At 41.7% G+C, this 16,043-nt stretch overlaps 1 non-coding gene across 1 annotated transcript; it reads left to right on the forward strand.

The window, feature by feature from the left end:
- The first annotated feature begins 15,453 nt into the window (after positions 1-15,453).
- Positions 15,454-15,611, forward strand: LOC126014856 (U1 spliceosomal RNA). The gene has a single exon (XR_007497822.1). It is a non-coding gene; the product is annotated as a U1 spliceosomal RNA (small nuclear RNA).
- The last annotated feature ends 432 nt before the right edge of the window (positions 15,612-16,043 follow it).

Consider the following 16,043-nt stretch of genomic DNA (forward strand, 5'->3'; position numbering starts at 1 on the left):
TCTAGTTGTATTTGGGTCTTGCATTCTGGTTCAGACAATGGGGGGGGGGGGGGAATCATGTAGGGAACTGTGATCTTCCCACTCCTCTTTCCTCCCAAGGTAGCCTTCACTACAGCTCAGTGTGGGCCTGGCCTTGAAAACTAGTCTAGCTCTTGGTGAAAACGAATCAGTTATAATTGGTAGTGAGTTCATTTGCCATAATCAATATAAGAACTAGATGAAGAAAACTCTCTTAATTAGTAAAAATGTCTGAAATAGAAAAGTTACATGCAGAATAACTTGGGAAGATACGTATTTGGGATTCAGGCTATCTTGTGTATATCACAATGTAAACCATAATCAAGGAAAATTTTGAATCAGAGCACTGTTTAAATATTGGTATTTGCCTTTGACATAATCATAGAAACACCTGGGGTTGTTTCCTGAGTAACTGAGGTGTCTGGGTGCACAGATTTCTTGTTTGTTATGATTGGGTCTTGATTTTTTTAATATAATTCTAAATCAACCAATCCGAGGATATTTGAAAATTATCTAATTAAAAGTCCAGAGGGAGACCCAGAGAGCTACAATGGGCTGAGTGCTCATTTTGTATGCAGGAGGCTCAGGTGATTCTCAACACTGCCTGATTTTCCTTTCTAAGACACACCCCACTCTCAAGCAGAGAGGGATCCCTGAGAACAGAGCTAGAAATAGCATATAACATAGCTGGGTGTGGCTGGCCCTAAAACAAAAACAAAAAAAATGAAGAAAATTAAAATTTTATTTTGATGACAAATGTCTCCATTTTTATTTAGGCATTTCACAAATACTGACTGCCAACTCTGGTAGAGGGTGCACTGGGTGGTCAGGAGTGCCAACAACACCAGAGCAAAGGACATCTCTATCCCACCTTGAATTGGGGGCTCAAACAGGGGCCCAGGGAGACCTGCAAATCTCTATTTCTCTGTTACAGAAATAGCCCCAAAGTATCCTGAAGCCTCACTTTGAACCACAGACAGCATTTAATAACTAGCATGTTATATCTCAATTTTTTTTTGTTTTTGGGGCACACTCAGCAATGCTCAGGGGTTACTCCTGGCTCTCTGCTCAGAAATAGCTCCTGGCAGGCACAGGGACCATATGGGGACACCAGGATTCAAACCAACCACCTTTGGTCCTGGATCGGCTGCTTGCAAGGCAAACACCGCTGTGCTATCTCTCTGGGCCCGTTATATCTCAATTTTAAAATTATTTCTACTAAATATGGTATTTAAAGTATTATGACAAACTGGAGGGTTTGTATTTGTTTGCATTTGGTTTTTCGTTTGGGGGCCACACCCAACAGTGCTCAAGGATCACTCCTGGGGCTGCTCAGGAGACCATGTGCTGGAGACAGAACTATGTCAGACTCATGTACGATTTCTTTCCTGGAAGATGACTTATTTTGTTACTGTTTGTTTGTTTATTGATTTGGGACAATGCCTAGTGGTAACCAGGCTCTGTGCTCAGGGATCATCCTGGAAAAGCCACAAACCATACTGGGCACCACAGATCAAACCCAAGTGCTTACCTGTTTTGCTCTGGCTCCAACCGCTTTTATTAATAAAAACACCAATATAATTTCTTGAAGAAAGAACTCACTATAAACAGACCCAAACCGACATGTTTAGAGGATGTTTCCTCTTTTTACTTCTACATCTTTATTTTGTACTTAAAATATGTGTGTGTGTGTGTGTGTGTGTGTGTGCGCGCGCGCGCGCGCGCGCGCGCGCCAGTGATTCCCGACTCTGAGTGTTGCCTTGCGTGTTTTTCCACTGTCCTGTCTCCGAAACCTCTTGGGAGTGGGCCTAAAAGGGCCCAGAAACATAGCACTCCCAGAGGCTCGTCCAAGGCCGGAATGCCAAGGAACTGTGTCCAACCATGGAAACCGGCTATCTGCACTATTCTGCAGAAAGGCAAGTCCCCTGTTTGTGATGTTAGGCTGAGAAAATTTATGCCCGCCCAGTGATTCCCGACTGTGAGTGTTGCCTGTTTGTGTTTTTCCACTGTCCTGTCTCCTAAACCTCTTGGGAGTGGGCCGAAAAGGGCCCAGAAAAAGAGTTCTCCCAAAGGCTCCAGAAGAGCGTGTTTGCTTCACGTCCACGCACTCTTTCTAACCAATGAACCCCACCACAACGCGCAGAAAAAATTACACTACAATGTGACAATGGGGAAACCTCGCAGGCAAACACCATGCACAGAGAATGAAGACGATAGCTCGGATGACCTAAAAAATTCCAACCATCTGATTAACCTCTCAGATAAGGAGTTTAGAATAGCAACATGAAAGGTGTCTGTAGAACTCAAAGAAAGCATAGATCGATCTGAACAGAACACAAAGACAGAAATCAGAAAACTTCAAACTGAAATAACAGATCTGAAAAACACTGTAGCTGAACTGAAAAAACTCAGTGGATGGCCTCACCAGCAGGGTAACAGTAGCTGAGGACAGAATTGATGTGCTGGAAGATGAGATGCAGAAAAACTCAACACAGCAAAAGAAATTGGAAAAGAATCTTTTTTTTTTTTTTTTGGTTTTTGGGCCACACCCGGTGACGCTCAGGGGTTACTCCTGGCCTATGCGCTCAGAAGTTGCTCCTGGCTTGGGGGACCATATGGGACGCCGAGGGATCGAACCGCAGTCTGACCTAGGCTAGCGCAGGCAAGGCAGGCACCTTACCTCTAGCGCCACCGCCCAGCCCCGGAAAAGAATCTTAAGACAAATGATCAGGTGATGGAAAAAGTACTCAAGGAATGTGAACAGATGAAAATAGAAGTCTTTGATAAACTCAACAGAAACAACATAAGAATCATTGGAGTCCCAGAAACCCAGGTAGGAGCTCTCCAGGAAGAATCAACTGTCAAGACATCATCAAAGAAATACTCCCAGAGTTAAAGACTACATGCAATCAAATCCTGTATGCCTGAAGAGTACCAGCTAAAAGAGACCCAAAGAAAAACACCCAAGACACAGCCTCATTACAATGACAATTCCCACAGATAGAGATAGAATACTGAAAGCAGCAAGATCAAAAAGGGAAATTACATTCAAAGGAGCATCCCTAAGACTTACAGCAGACATGTCACAAGAAACTCTCAAGGCCGGATGACAGTGGTGGGATATTGTGACAAGACTGAATGAAATGGATGCCTCACCGAGAATGCTGCACCCAGCCCGACCCACATTCAGGTTTGAAGGAAGGATACATAGGTTCATGGATAAACAACAGCTCACAAACTTCACAGATGAATAACCAGCCTTAAATAAAAAACTGAAAGGTCAACTTTAAGACAAGAGAGACCAACAAACACAGCAAACTTATCTACAAAGATGACATTAAATCCTATGAAAATCATCTCCCTCAATGTCAATGGACTAAATTTACCAATTAAAAGACACAGAGTGGCAAAATGGGTCAAAAAGATGAATCCAACCTTCTGCTGCCTACAAGAAAAACACCTGAATAGTCAGAACAAACATAGACTCAAAATCAAAGGCTGGAGGAAAATCATCCAATCAAACAACACCCTTAAAAAAGCTGGGGTGACTATATTAATATCTGATGACACCAACTTTATACTCAGAAAAGTTGTAAGGGACAAAGATGGACACTATGTACTAATCAAGGGATATGTGCAACAGGAAGAAATCAGACTATTAAACATATATGCACCCAATGAGAGACCAGCAAATTTTCAAATACATTTACTGATAAATCTAAAAGAAGACATCAATAATAACACAATAATTGTGGGAGACCTCAACACGGCCCTGTCAACACTTGATAGGTCAACCAGATTGAAACCCAACAAAAACATACTAGCCCTGAAAAGAGTAATGGAAGAAAGAGGATTAGAAGATATACATAGGACACTCCACCCAAAAAAACCTGGATACACATTCTTCTCCAATATACATGGGTCATTCTCCAGGATAGACCACATGCTGACACATAAAACATACCTTCATAAAATCAAGAGGATAGAAATCTTGAAGGCTACCTTTGCTGACCACAAGGCTCTAAAATTAGGTGTGAACTACAAAGCCACACAGAAGATATATTTTAGCAATTGGAAATTAAACAGCCTGCTAATGAACAGTGAGTCCAAGATGAAATCAAAGAGGAAATCAAAACTTCCTGGAAACAAATGATAATGAAGACATAAACAGCCAGAATCTATGGGTCACAACAAAAACGGTACTGAGAGGAAAATTTATAGCTTTACAAGCACGCATCAGGAAGAAAGAAGGGGCATACCTGAATAACTTAATGATGCAGCTCATAAAATTAGAAAATGACCAACAAAAGGAACCAAAAATAGGGAGACAGAGGAAATAACAAAGCTGAAAGCAGAAATAAATGAAGTGGAAACCTGAAAAACAATTCAAAAGATCAATGAAAGCAGAAGTTGGTTCTTTGAAAAAAATAAACAAGATTGATAGACCATTGGCAAAACTAACAAAGAAAGAGAGAGAGAGAAACCTGATAACCCATATTAGAAATGAAAAGAGGGAGATCACGACAGATACTGCAGAGATCCAAAGGGTAATCAGAGAGTACTTTGAGAAAATTTATGCTACTAAACATGAGAACCTAGAAGAAATGGATAAATTCTTGGACATTTATAACCTTCCACAGTTAAGTAAGGAGGATGTAGCATATCTAAACACCCCCATCACTATGGAGGAAATTGAAACTGTAATCAAACATCTGCCCAAAAAGAAAAACCCAGGCCCAGATGGATTTGCTAATGAATTCTTTCAAACCTCTCAAGAGGAGCTACTACCAATCCTAGCCAGGCTCTTCCATGAAATTGAAAAAGCAAGAACACTCCCAAAAAGCTTTTCTTTTCTTTTTTTTTTTTTTTTTTTTTTTGGTTTTTGGGCCACACCTGGCGGTGCTCAGGGGTTACTCCTGGCTATCTACTCAGAAATAGCTCCTGGCAGGCACGGGGGACCAAATGGGACACCGGGATTCTAACCAACCACCGTTGGTCCTAGGTCAGCTGCTTGCTAGGCAAACGCCATTGTGCTATCTCTTCGGGCCCTCCCAAACAGCTTTTATGAAGCCAACATCACCTTGATACCAAAACCAGACAGAGATGTTGCCAAAAAAGAAAATTACAGACCAATATCCCTGATGAATGCAGATGCAAAGATCTTCAACAAAATCCTGGCAAATAGGATCCAATGCATAATCAAGAAGATCATACACTATGACCAAGTAGGTTTCATCCCAGGAATGCAAGGATGGTTTAACATCCGTAAATCTATCAACATCATACACAACATCAACAAGAAGAAAAATAAAAATCACATGATCATATCAATAGACGCAGAGAAAGCATTTGATGAGGTCCAACACCCATTCTTGATCAAAACTCTCAGCAAGATGGGAATGAAAGGAACCTTTCTCAATGTAGTTAAAGCCATCTACCACCAGCCAATGGCAAATAACCTCAATGGAGAAAAATTAAAAGCCTTTCCTCTAAATTCTGGTACAAGACAAGGCTGTCCGCTCTCACCACTCCTCTTCAACATAGTACTGGAAGTGCTTGCTATAGCGATCAGGCAAGAAAAAGATATCAAGGGAATCCAGATAGGAAAGGAAGAAGTCAAGCTCTCACTGTTTGCAGATGACATGATACTCTACTTAGAAAACCCTAAAGACTCTACCAAAAAGCTTCTAGAAACAATAAACTCATATAGCAAGGTGGCAGGCTACAAAATTAACCCACAGAAATCAATGGCCTTTTTATACACCAATAATGATAGGGAAGAGATGGACGTCAAGAAGGCAATCCCATTCACTTTAGTGCCACACAAACTCAAATATCTTGGAGTTACTTGACCAAAGACATGAAGGACCTATACAATACCCATCAGATAAGGGGCTAATACTCAAAATATACAGGGCACTGACAGAACTTTACAAAAAGAAACACATCTAATCCCATAAAAAATGGGGAGAAGAAATGAACAGACACTTTGATAAAAAAGAAATACAAATGGCCAAAGGGCACATGAAAAAATGCTCCTCATCACTGTTCATCAGGGAGATGCAAATCAAAACAACAATGAGATACCATCTCACACCACAGAGATTGGCGCACATCACAAAGAATGAGAATAAACAGTGTTGGCGGGGATGTGGAGAGAAAGGAACTCTTATCCACTGCTGGTGGGAATGCCATCTAGTCCAACCTCTATGGAAAGCGATATGGAGATTCCTCCAAAATCTGGAAATTGAGCTCCCATTTGACCCAGCTATTCCACTCCTAGGGATATACCCTAAGAACACAAGAGTACAATATAAAAAACCCCTCCTCACACCTGTATTTATTGCAGCACTCTTCACAATAGCCAGGCTCTGGAAACAACCAAGATGCCCTTCAACAGACGAATGGCTAAAGAAACTGTGGTACATATACACAATGGAATATTATGCAGCCATCCGGAGAGATGAAGTCATGAAATTTTCCTATGCATGAATGTACATGGAATCTATCATGCTGAGTGAAATAAATCAGAGGGAGAGAGAGACGCAGAATATTCTTACTCATCTATGGATTTTAAGAAAAATAAAAGTCGTTTTTGCAACAATCCTCAGAGACAAAGAGAGGAGGGCTGAAACTTCCAGCTCACTTCATGAAGCTCACCACAAAAAGTGGTGAGTGCAGTTATAGAAATAACTACACTGAGAACTACCATAATCATGTGAATGAATGAGGGAACTGGAAAGCCTGTCTAGAGTACAGGTGGGGTGGGGTGGGATAGAGGGAAATTTGAGATATTAGTGGTGGGAATGTTGCACTGGTGAAGGGGGTGTTCTTTACATGACTGAAACCTAGTCACAATCATATTTTTAATCAAGATGCTTAAATAAAGAAAAAATGTAATATACATATGTAGTTTTTGGTTTTTGGACTACACCCAGTGATGCTCAGGGGTTAGTCCTGGCTATGCACTCAGAAATCACTTGGGGGACCATATAGGACTCCAGGGGATCAAACTGTGGTCCATTGTAGGTTAGTGCATGCAAGGCAAACGCCCTACCACCTGAGCCACCACTCCAGCCCCTGTACTTAAAATATTTTTAATAACATCTTTACTTAAGCACCATGATTACAAACATATTTGTAGTTGGGTTTCAGTTATATAAAAGGAATATTCATCACAAGTGCCATTCCTAGGGATATACCCTAGGAACACAAAAGCACAATACAAAAATGCCTTCTGCACACCTATATTCATTGCAGCACTATTTACAATAGGCAGAATCTGGAAACAACCAAGATGCACTTCAACAGATGAATGGCTAAAGAAACTGTGGTACATAAACACAATGGAATATTATGCAGCCATCAGGAAAAATGAAGTCATGAAATTTGCCTATACATGGATGGACATGGAAATTATTATGCTGAGTGAAATAAGTCAGAAGGAAAGAGATAGACACAGAATAGTTTCATTCATCTATGAAGGTTTTTTTTGTTTGTTTGTTTTGTTTTTTTGGTTTTTGGGTCACACCCGGCGGTGCTCAGGGGTTACTCCTGGCTGTCTGCTCAAAAATAGCTCCTGGCAGGCACAGGGGACCATATGGGACACCGAGATTCGAACCAACCAACTTTGGTCCTGGATCGGCTGCTTGCAAGGCAAACACCGCTGTGCTATCTCTCCGGGCCCTCATCTATGAGTTTTAAGAAAAATCAAAGACATTATTGTAACAATGCCCAGAGATGATAGAGATGAGGGCTGGAAGGACCAGCCAGGATATAAAATTTACCACAAAGATTGTTGAGTGTAGTTAGAGAAATAACTAGACTGACAACAATCATGACAATGTTAATAAGAGAAGTAGAATGCCTGTCTCGAATTATAAGCAGGAGGTGGGGAGGTTACATCATATTTTAAAGAGAAATACATGAAGTTAGAGAAAATAAATATGAAAATGTTAAAAGAAATAAATACTGTATATATCCATCCAAATTTAAATAGAAATTCTTTATTTTTTGTACTTGAAGGAGGACTTTGGCATAGATCCATAACTTGTATATTGAAAATATTTAAATACTGAAACTATAAATGTTCTTTGGAATCAACAAAGCACTTAAATGTGATTCCCACTAAAAGACAACCTCCACATTCACCTAGACTGTCCCCTGCTCATACTGGGCACTTCAAGATAAATAAAAATCAAATACAATAACGAAACAGACAAATAGGGCAGGCTAGGGAGCTATAGCAACTAAAATCTGCATTCTATATTTTCCCGTTCTATTTTACTTTGCCCTGGGTAGGGGTAGAACCCTTTGCATATGATTTAGAATTGCATTGCTCCAATGCTTTTTTCTAAAACACTGTGCAATTTCATCAGTCATTACTGAGCTCAGGTGATTTTCTTCCTAATATAGTCTAGTTTTTCAAGCTGGATAGGAGTGGTGGGGAATCATAGCTTTGAAGGAAGCTATAAGCCTGAAAATAAATGGTAACATAAAGTCATTATGTTTTTGGCCTATAATAAATAAAAGACTGAGTTCCCAAAATGTCAGCTAATCCTTAAGTAGATGATGGAATGAAATCATTCCCGGTTCCTTTGCTGTTTGTGATGGTTTAGGGCAGCACACAAGATTGGCAGGGCTGTTGTCACATTAGCTGTGGCACTCTCCAGAGGCTACATATCTGGTTTCAGGGCTTGCCCAGGGGACCAGAGCAGTAGTACAAAGGGAAGAGCATTTGCCTTGCATGCTGCAGAGCCAGGAGTAACCCCTGAGCACCGCCGAGTGTGGCCCAAATCCCCCCAAAAAAACCCACCCAAAAAAGGGTGGCCCAAACCCACCCAACCCCCCCCAAAAAAGGTGGGTCATTTGAGTCTCAGCCCAGTCAGGCTGCTTGGTGTCTCCGTCATCCTTCTCAGTTTAAGTGCCCTGGGGCTTCAGAGTGAAGATGCTGGGGTCAGAGATAGCACAGTCGTAGGTGATTTGCCTTGCACTCTGCAGTCCTGGGATGGACCTGAGTTCGATCCCCAGCATCCCATTTGGTCCTCCAGAGCCTGCCAGGAGCGATTTCTGAGCTCAGAGTCAGGAGTAGCCCCTGAGCACCACAGGGTGTGCCCTCCAAAAAAACACAAATAAAAAGTTAACTTAAAAACAAAGAGTATGATCATATGAAATATATATATTTATACATACACACAAGCTTAAGTACATCTTTAGAAGCAAAGTGGTGAGAGGCAAATGGATGGGCGAAGGAAGTGGACACTAGTGAATGGATTGGCATTGAAACACCGTATACATGAAATCTAGTCATGATTACTTTGTAATTTCATGGTGTCTGAATTTTAATTGTTCAATTTTTCAAAAAAATTAAAAAGAGTGTGAAAAGGGAGCCAGAGAAAATAGCACAGCAGGTAGGGTTTTGCCTTACATGTGACTGATCCAGATTCAATTCTCTGAATCCTATATGGTCCCCGGGCATGCCGGGAGTAATCCCTGAATGCAGAACTGGGAGTAAACCCTGAGCACCCATCGGAGTGTTCCCCCAACCCCCCAAAAAAGTGATAAAAACCAGGTGTATGTTGCCTCTTGAATATATATTTTCTTTCTTTTTATTTTATTGAAACCATTGTGATCCACAGAGTCCTTCATAGTTGGATTTGAGATATGCAATGAGCCAGGGCTTTTCCCACCACCTGTGTCCACCTCCCTTCACCCATGGCCCCAGAGTGCATCCTGTCCCACCACCCTTTGCCCCCTGGCCTGCCAGTGTCACAGGCCCCTTTGAGTTTAGATTGTTAAAGTTTAGGTCCCTTGATTCTATTATCATTGACTTCAGCTTGGATATCTAGTTCTGTCCTTATTTATTTCCCCGCCAATTCATCCGAGATCATTTGACCTCTGTCCTCCACCCTTTCTTTATTCCTTTCCTCTTAGTTTTATTAGAAAAATGAGGTAAAATGTGGTAAACCAAAGTAATCTGTGTCCCAAGATTCTATAAAAAAGATGGAAGACCCAATTTAAAAATAAGAGGTAACAAAAAATACAATAATAAAAAAGGGGTGTATGGCTGCTTTGATTTTTTGTTTTCTGTTTGTTTGTTTTTGCATAGGTACAGCAAAATTGAGTATAACTTTTCTAACTGCTCAGATCTCCTTAGAAGATGGTGTTATTAAAGATAAGTGGATAGGTGGTCAAAGAGATAGCACAGCAGTAGAATGTTTGCCTTCACACAGTCAATTCAGGATGGATGGTGGTTCGAATCCCAGCATCCCATATGGTCCCCTGTGCCTGCCAGGAGTGATTTCTGAATGCAGAGCTAGGATTAACCCCTGAGTGCAACCAGGTGTGACCCAAAAACAAAAACAAAACAAAAAAAGATGAGTGGATAAAGAAACTGAGTGAAGAAAAATGGAGGATGGGCCCGGAGAGATAGCACAGCGGTGTTTGCCTTGCAAGCAGCCGATCCAGGACCTAAGGTGGTTGGTTCGTATCCCGGTGTCCCATATGGTCCCCCATGCCTTCCAGGAGCTATTTCTGAGCAGAGAGCCAGGAGTAACCCCTGAGCACTGCCGGGTGTGGCCCAAAAACAAACAAACAAACAAAAAAAAAGAAATTATGGTACATCTATACAATGGAATACTATGCAACTGTTAGGAAAAAGAAGTCATGAAATTTGCTTACATATAGATTAATATGGACCTTATTATACTGAGTGAATTGAGTCAGAAGGAAAGAGATAAGTATAGAATAATCTCACTTATTTGTGGGATATAAGAAAACTAAAGTATGGTCATAATATTCAGAGACAATAGAGAGAAGGCCAGAAGGACCAGGCCATGGTAGGAAGCTTGCCACAAATAGTGGGGAGTGCAGTTAGGGCAGAGAAGAGAGCACTATGACAATGATTGTTGGAAATGACCACTGGAAAAGAGTGGGACATTGGTGACAGGAAATCTTCATGGGTGAAAGGTGAAACTCAATCACAAACAATGTTGTAACCATGCTGTTTAGATAAGAGGAATAAATAGATAGTAATGTTAGGAAGATTTCTAATAATGTATTTTCTGGTTTAGTAAACAGATATAAAGATTTAAAAAAAAAGATGGTGCTATTTAGGTGGAAGTAGGAATTTGGGAAGCTCAGTCATCTAGTTAACACAGAAGTCATTTTTTTATTTGTTCGTTTTAAATCTTAGCTACTGGGGAGTCAGTGCATAGATCATGGAAATAGTTAAGGGCAGGGCTAGCAGACATAACACAAGTCAGGCAATTTTCTCTTGGCAGATGGCAGGGAAACAGCACTTTTCATCCATGTGCACAAGGCCAAATAACAAAGAAAAGAAAAAGGGACAGATTGCAGCAGATACACAGGCCCTGAGAGGCTGGCTGCAGGGTTCCAGCAGCATGCTCTTGACCAGGATGACAGGAGGGATCAGGATAAATGACATAAAACACTAAAAGGAAAGAAGTGGCAAAAGGATGGGACACATATGTGATATACAATAAGCGACAAGAAACCTGGACGTGGGAGGACATGAGAGATCAACCTACCTCAATTTTATAATAAAGACATCAATAACATATCATAAACATTTGAGGTTCTGTGAGCTAATTTTATATACAAAGACTCAAGGACCCACTCTCACGAAGCTAAGTCTAGTTTTGCAATAACACTGTCAGGTCTCTGAGTCTAAAAGGAGCAGCAAATTCTGGAAAGACCAGCACCTTAGGCAATAACTTGGTTATCACTGCACCATCAAGAGGTGTAGCTGAATTTTAGACATGATTTTAGAATTCTTGGAATTAACCCTGGAGATCTGGGAGCTACTGAAGAAATTCTAGGTAAAGGAAAAACAGTGTCCTTAGCAGAAGTGGCCATGCAGAACAGGGTTAGTTTGGAACTAAGCTTCTTAAAACAATGGTGGACTGTGTATGGCCCTAGGGAACAGTGTTACTCTATGAAAACAGATTGGGGTCGTGGTGGAGGCTGCAGCAGGTGAAGGCCAGTTTGCAGAAGTAGGAAGGTGGCAGAAAAATTCCTCCTCCTGGTATGAACAGTCGTTCACTCAATCACCCTGGAAAATCTTCCTGATAACCGCTCTGGCTGGGCAACTGTTCATTCTTTTTATGATACTCTTAGGAAGCCTTTGCATAATTAATATCCTCACCTGCTTTATTCAGGCATGATAGATGCAGTTAAGATGCTTGTGCTAAGGTGCCAGTATGCGCCCATAAGCAGGGATGGGGATGAGGAACCTCAAGGAGAAACAAGGATTTGACTCAGGTCCAAAAGAAGAGGAGAGAATGTGGGGCCCTAGATTCTGAACAAGAAGGATGCCATTTTGTAAATGGCTCCATGTTGTAAACCTTTTAGGCTTATCTTTCTCAAGTCTAAGTTTCCATTTAACATTGTCCCAAGACCTCTGGCCATACCTTTAGCCTATCTGGAAAAGACTTAAGGAAATAATAGGAAGGTACCCTAGATAGTAGCCAGTCCATTTGTTTTTTGTTTTTTGTTTTTTTGTTTTTGTTTTTGGGCCACACCCGGCGTTGCTCAGGGGTTACTCCTGGCTATCTGCTCAGAAATAGCTCCTGGCAGGCACAGGGGACCATATGGGACACCAGGATTCGAACCAACCACCTTTGGTCCTGGATCAGCTGCTTGCAAGGCAAACGCCGCTGTGCTATCTCTCCGGGCCCGCCAGTCCATTTTTATAGGACAACAGAAGCTAGAACTTCTCCACCCCCTCCCTATATAAACTGGTTTGGGATCCCAGGCAGAGTCACCTCCTGTGGGAGGTGGCTTGGCTGGCCAGCTTGGTACTTGTTGGTAAACTGAATAATGTCTTGCTTTGCTTAAAAAAATAAAAATAAAAAGTGCAAAATGCTTTAAGAAAAAAATAATTTATTTTCTGCACTGCTGACTTTGTCATGTCTGCAGAGCATGGATTAGAAGTCCATGCCTGGAAGTTGCTTGGCATGTTGACATTCAAGAAATATGTTAGAGCTAAAGGCTTAGGTATATGTAGAAGGCATGAACAGTGCATCTTGGATAGGATGTGACAGAAAAGGAAAGGAAGACCGTTAAGGAGGGAAACCAGGTAGTTTCCAAACGTAAGAAATTATAAGATAGTAGAGCACTGGCCTTGCACATGGCCAACCTGGATTCAATTTCTGGCAGTCCAAGAAGTTCCTCGATCCCTGCCAGAAGTGATCTCTGAATCAAGAGTCAGAAGAAAGCCTTGGACACCACTGGATATGGCCCAAAAACAAAACAAAAGACAACATGGGGACTGGAAAAGAATTATCAAGCTGGGGCCAGAGCAGTGGCACAGCAGTAGAGTTTTTGCCTTGCACGTGACTGACCTAGGAAGGACTGAGGTTTGATCCCCCAGCGTCCCATATGGTCCCCCAAGCCAGGAGCGAATTCTGAGTGTAAAGCCATGAGTAATTCCTGAGCGTCACTGGGTGTGGCCCAATAATCAAAAACAAAACAAAAAGGAAGAACTATCAAGCCCAGGATTAATCAACCTTGGTACAATTGATATTTGATGTCGGTAGTTAGTTTTTGCAAGGGCTGTCCTATTTGTTTAACATCTCTGTCTCTCCCCAGTAGAAGTAATAATACTCTTGTCCTTATGATAATGCAACAGGAGTCCAAACATCCCAAATGGGGCCTACAGTAGCTGTGTCTGATTTAAAGTTACTGGTAAAAAAAAAAATGTAGACGGAAATTTGGAAAGAGTTTGTTGAAGAGGGACTGGAGAGATAGAACTGTGGGTAGGGCATTTGCCTTGCATATGGCCCACCATATGCATCCCAGCATCCTCTATGGTCTTCCAAGCCTACCAGGAGTGATTCCTGAGCACAGAACCAGGAGTAACCCCTGATTCCATGGAATCATTGAAGATGAACTCCAAATGTTTTTGATATTGATGTCTTTATCACTGCTGGGTGTGGCCCAAAAACAGACAACAAAAAAAGAGTATATTGAAGACTTGAAAATAGTTAACAATGATAAAATCCTCAGAGATTATTGAGTAAAATGAAGGCTAAAGGGGCCAGTGTACAGCCTCCCATGAAATCATTGAAAATTATCACTGGTCTAGTTGGCTGACCATCTGATAAATATTAAAGGAAATGTAAGAGTTAAAGGAATATGTCTTGTTGAGCTGGGTGACCCTGTGCCCAAAGGTTTCTTCCACACTCACAATTCTGTAATCAACTGACCTCCAAAGAAAATCTCTCACATTCTGCTGTCAGCTACCCACTTCATTTTGTTTGTTTGTTTGTTTGTTTTTGCATCACACCCGGCAGTGCTCAGGGGTTCCTCCTGGCTCTATGCTCAGAAATCACTCCTGGCAGGGTCAGGGGACCATATGGGATGCCAGGATTTGAACTACCGACCTTCTGCATGCAAGGCAAACACCTTTCCTCCATGCTATCTCTCCGGCCCCTACCCACTTCATTTTCATGGAAAAAACAATTATGTCTTTGCTGCCCTATTCAAGCACATAGAATAAAATAAAAATCCAAGGAACAATGAATTGCTATGTGGTATAGACCTGATGCACGATGAAAACCAAAATACAGTTTTTATGTCATCATATAACCAACAGTTAAGCAATGAAATTTGACCAGAGTTTAATGGTAGTTGTGGAGGTTGAGTTCATGAGTTCAACTGAATGTGAAGGTGCCAGGCTCAGAGTTGATCTAAGCAGAAAGTATTGGCATTGAACTCACCAGGCATTATTGAATCCCTTCAGGCTTTATGACTGGGGCGGAGTCGAGGGAGAAGTTGTTCAAACCCTGGTAAAAGGAAGCTATGGTGGCTAGGTGTAACCCTTCCCCCTACTTCCTGTTTCCCTAACCTCTTCTTTTGGTATGTAAAAGTCCACCTGGATTGAGGGTCTTATATAATAAAGAATCTGGGGAGGGGGCTGGAGAGAGAGAGAGAGAGAAGAGAAAGGAGAGTGAAGAGAGAGAGGAAAAGAAGAGAGAGGAGAGAGGTAAGAGAAAGGAGAGGGAAGAGGGGAAAGAGAAGAGAGAGGTGAGAGAGAAGAGGGTGGAGAGACGAGAGAGAAGAGAGAAGAGAAAAAGAGGAGAGAGGGGAGAGAAAGCACAAGGTGCATAGACAGCACAGGGCAGGAAAGAATGAGCACATGGCAGAGGAAGGCCATGAGGAATAAAGCGAACTGACTCCAACGAAAATCTTTTCTGACAACTTGTGTATTATTTCTCTGCCACTACCCAGCTTCCTCAGGCCTCACCCAACTCAGGGACTTTATTATTTTATTTTTACACTACAGCTGGTGAGTCCTTGGATACCATGGGAGGTTCACATAGCAAATAGCCTACACAATTGCCAGCACTTTTTATTTTCTGGGTTTTGAACAATCAAATACATATTGGTGTGAGAGAAAAAACAAAAGATCACACACTTACCTGGCAGGGGCGATTCCATGATCACGAAGGTGGTTTCCCCAGGGTGAGGCTCGCCCATTGCACTCCAGGCGTGCTGACCCCTGCGATTTCCCTAAATATGGGAAACTACTGCGTAATGGTAGTGGGGGACTGCGTGCGCGCTCTCCCCTTAAAAAAAAAATGATCAGGGTTTCTACCTATATCAGAAAGAACTCATAAACAGAGATTTTTATTTCATGCCCAATTGTAAAATAAAGCGTAAGGGTTTAGTGCTGGGTTAGTTACATACAAAGGGTGAATTCCCCCTTCTCTGCACTCCATTTTAAGACCTATGAATCTGAATTCAAACAGGATGAGGAGCAAGATGCGTTGTGGGCCACGGCCTGTACCTACACAGCCAAGTTCTTGTTGCACCAAACATGACTGGATGGTTTCCTTTTTTTATTATTATTATTATAATGATAATTTTTATTTTGACCAAAGTGGATTGCATATTTTTCACAGTAATATTTTAGGTCCATATTAACATTGAATCAGGGGGAATTCTTTTAACAAGCAGATTTCAGTTCCTTCAGACCAGGCACTGAGTGGCTCTGGCCCCCA

This window comes from Suncus etruscus, chromosome 7 (genome assembly GCF_024139225.1).
Source record: "Suncus etruscus isolate mSunEtr1 chromosome 7, mSunEtr1.pri.cur, whole genome shotgun sequence".
NCBI lineage: Eukaryota > Metazoa > Chordata > Mammalia > Eulipotyphla > Soricidae > Suncus > Suncus etruscus.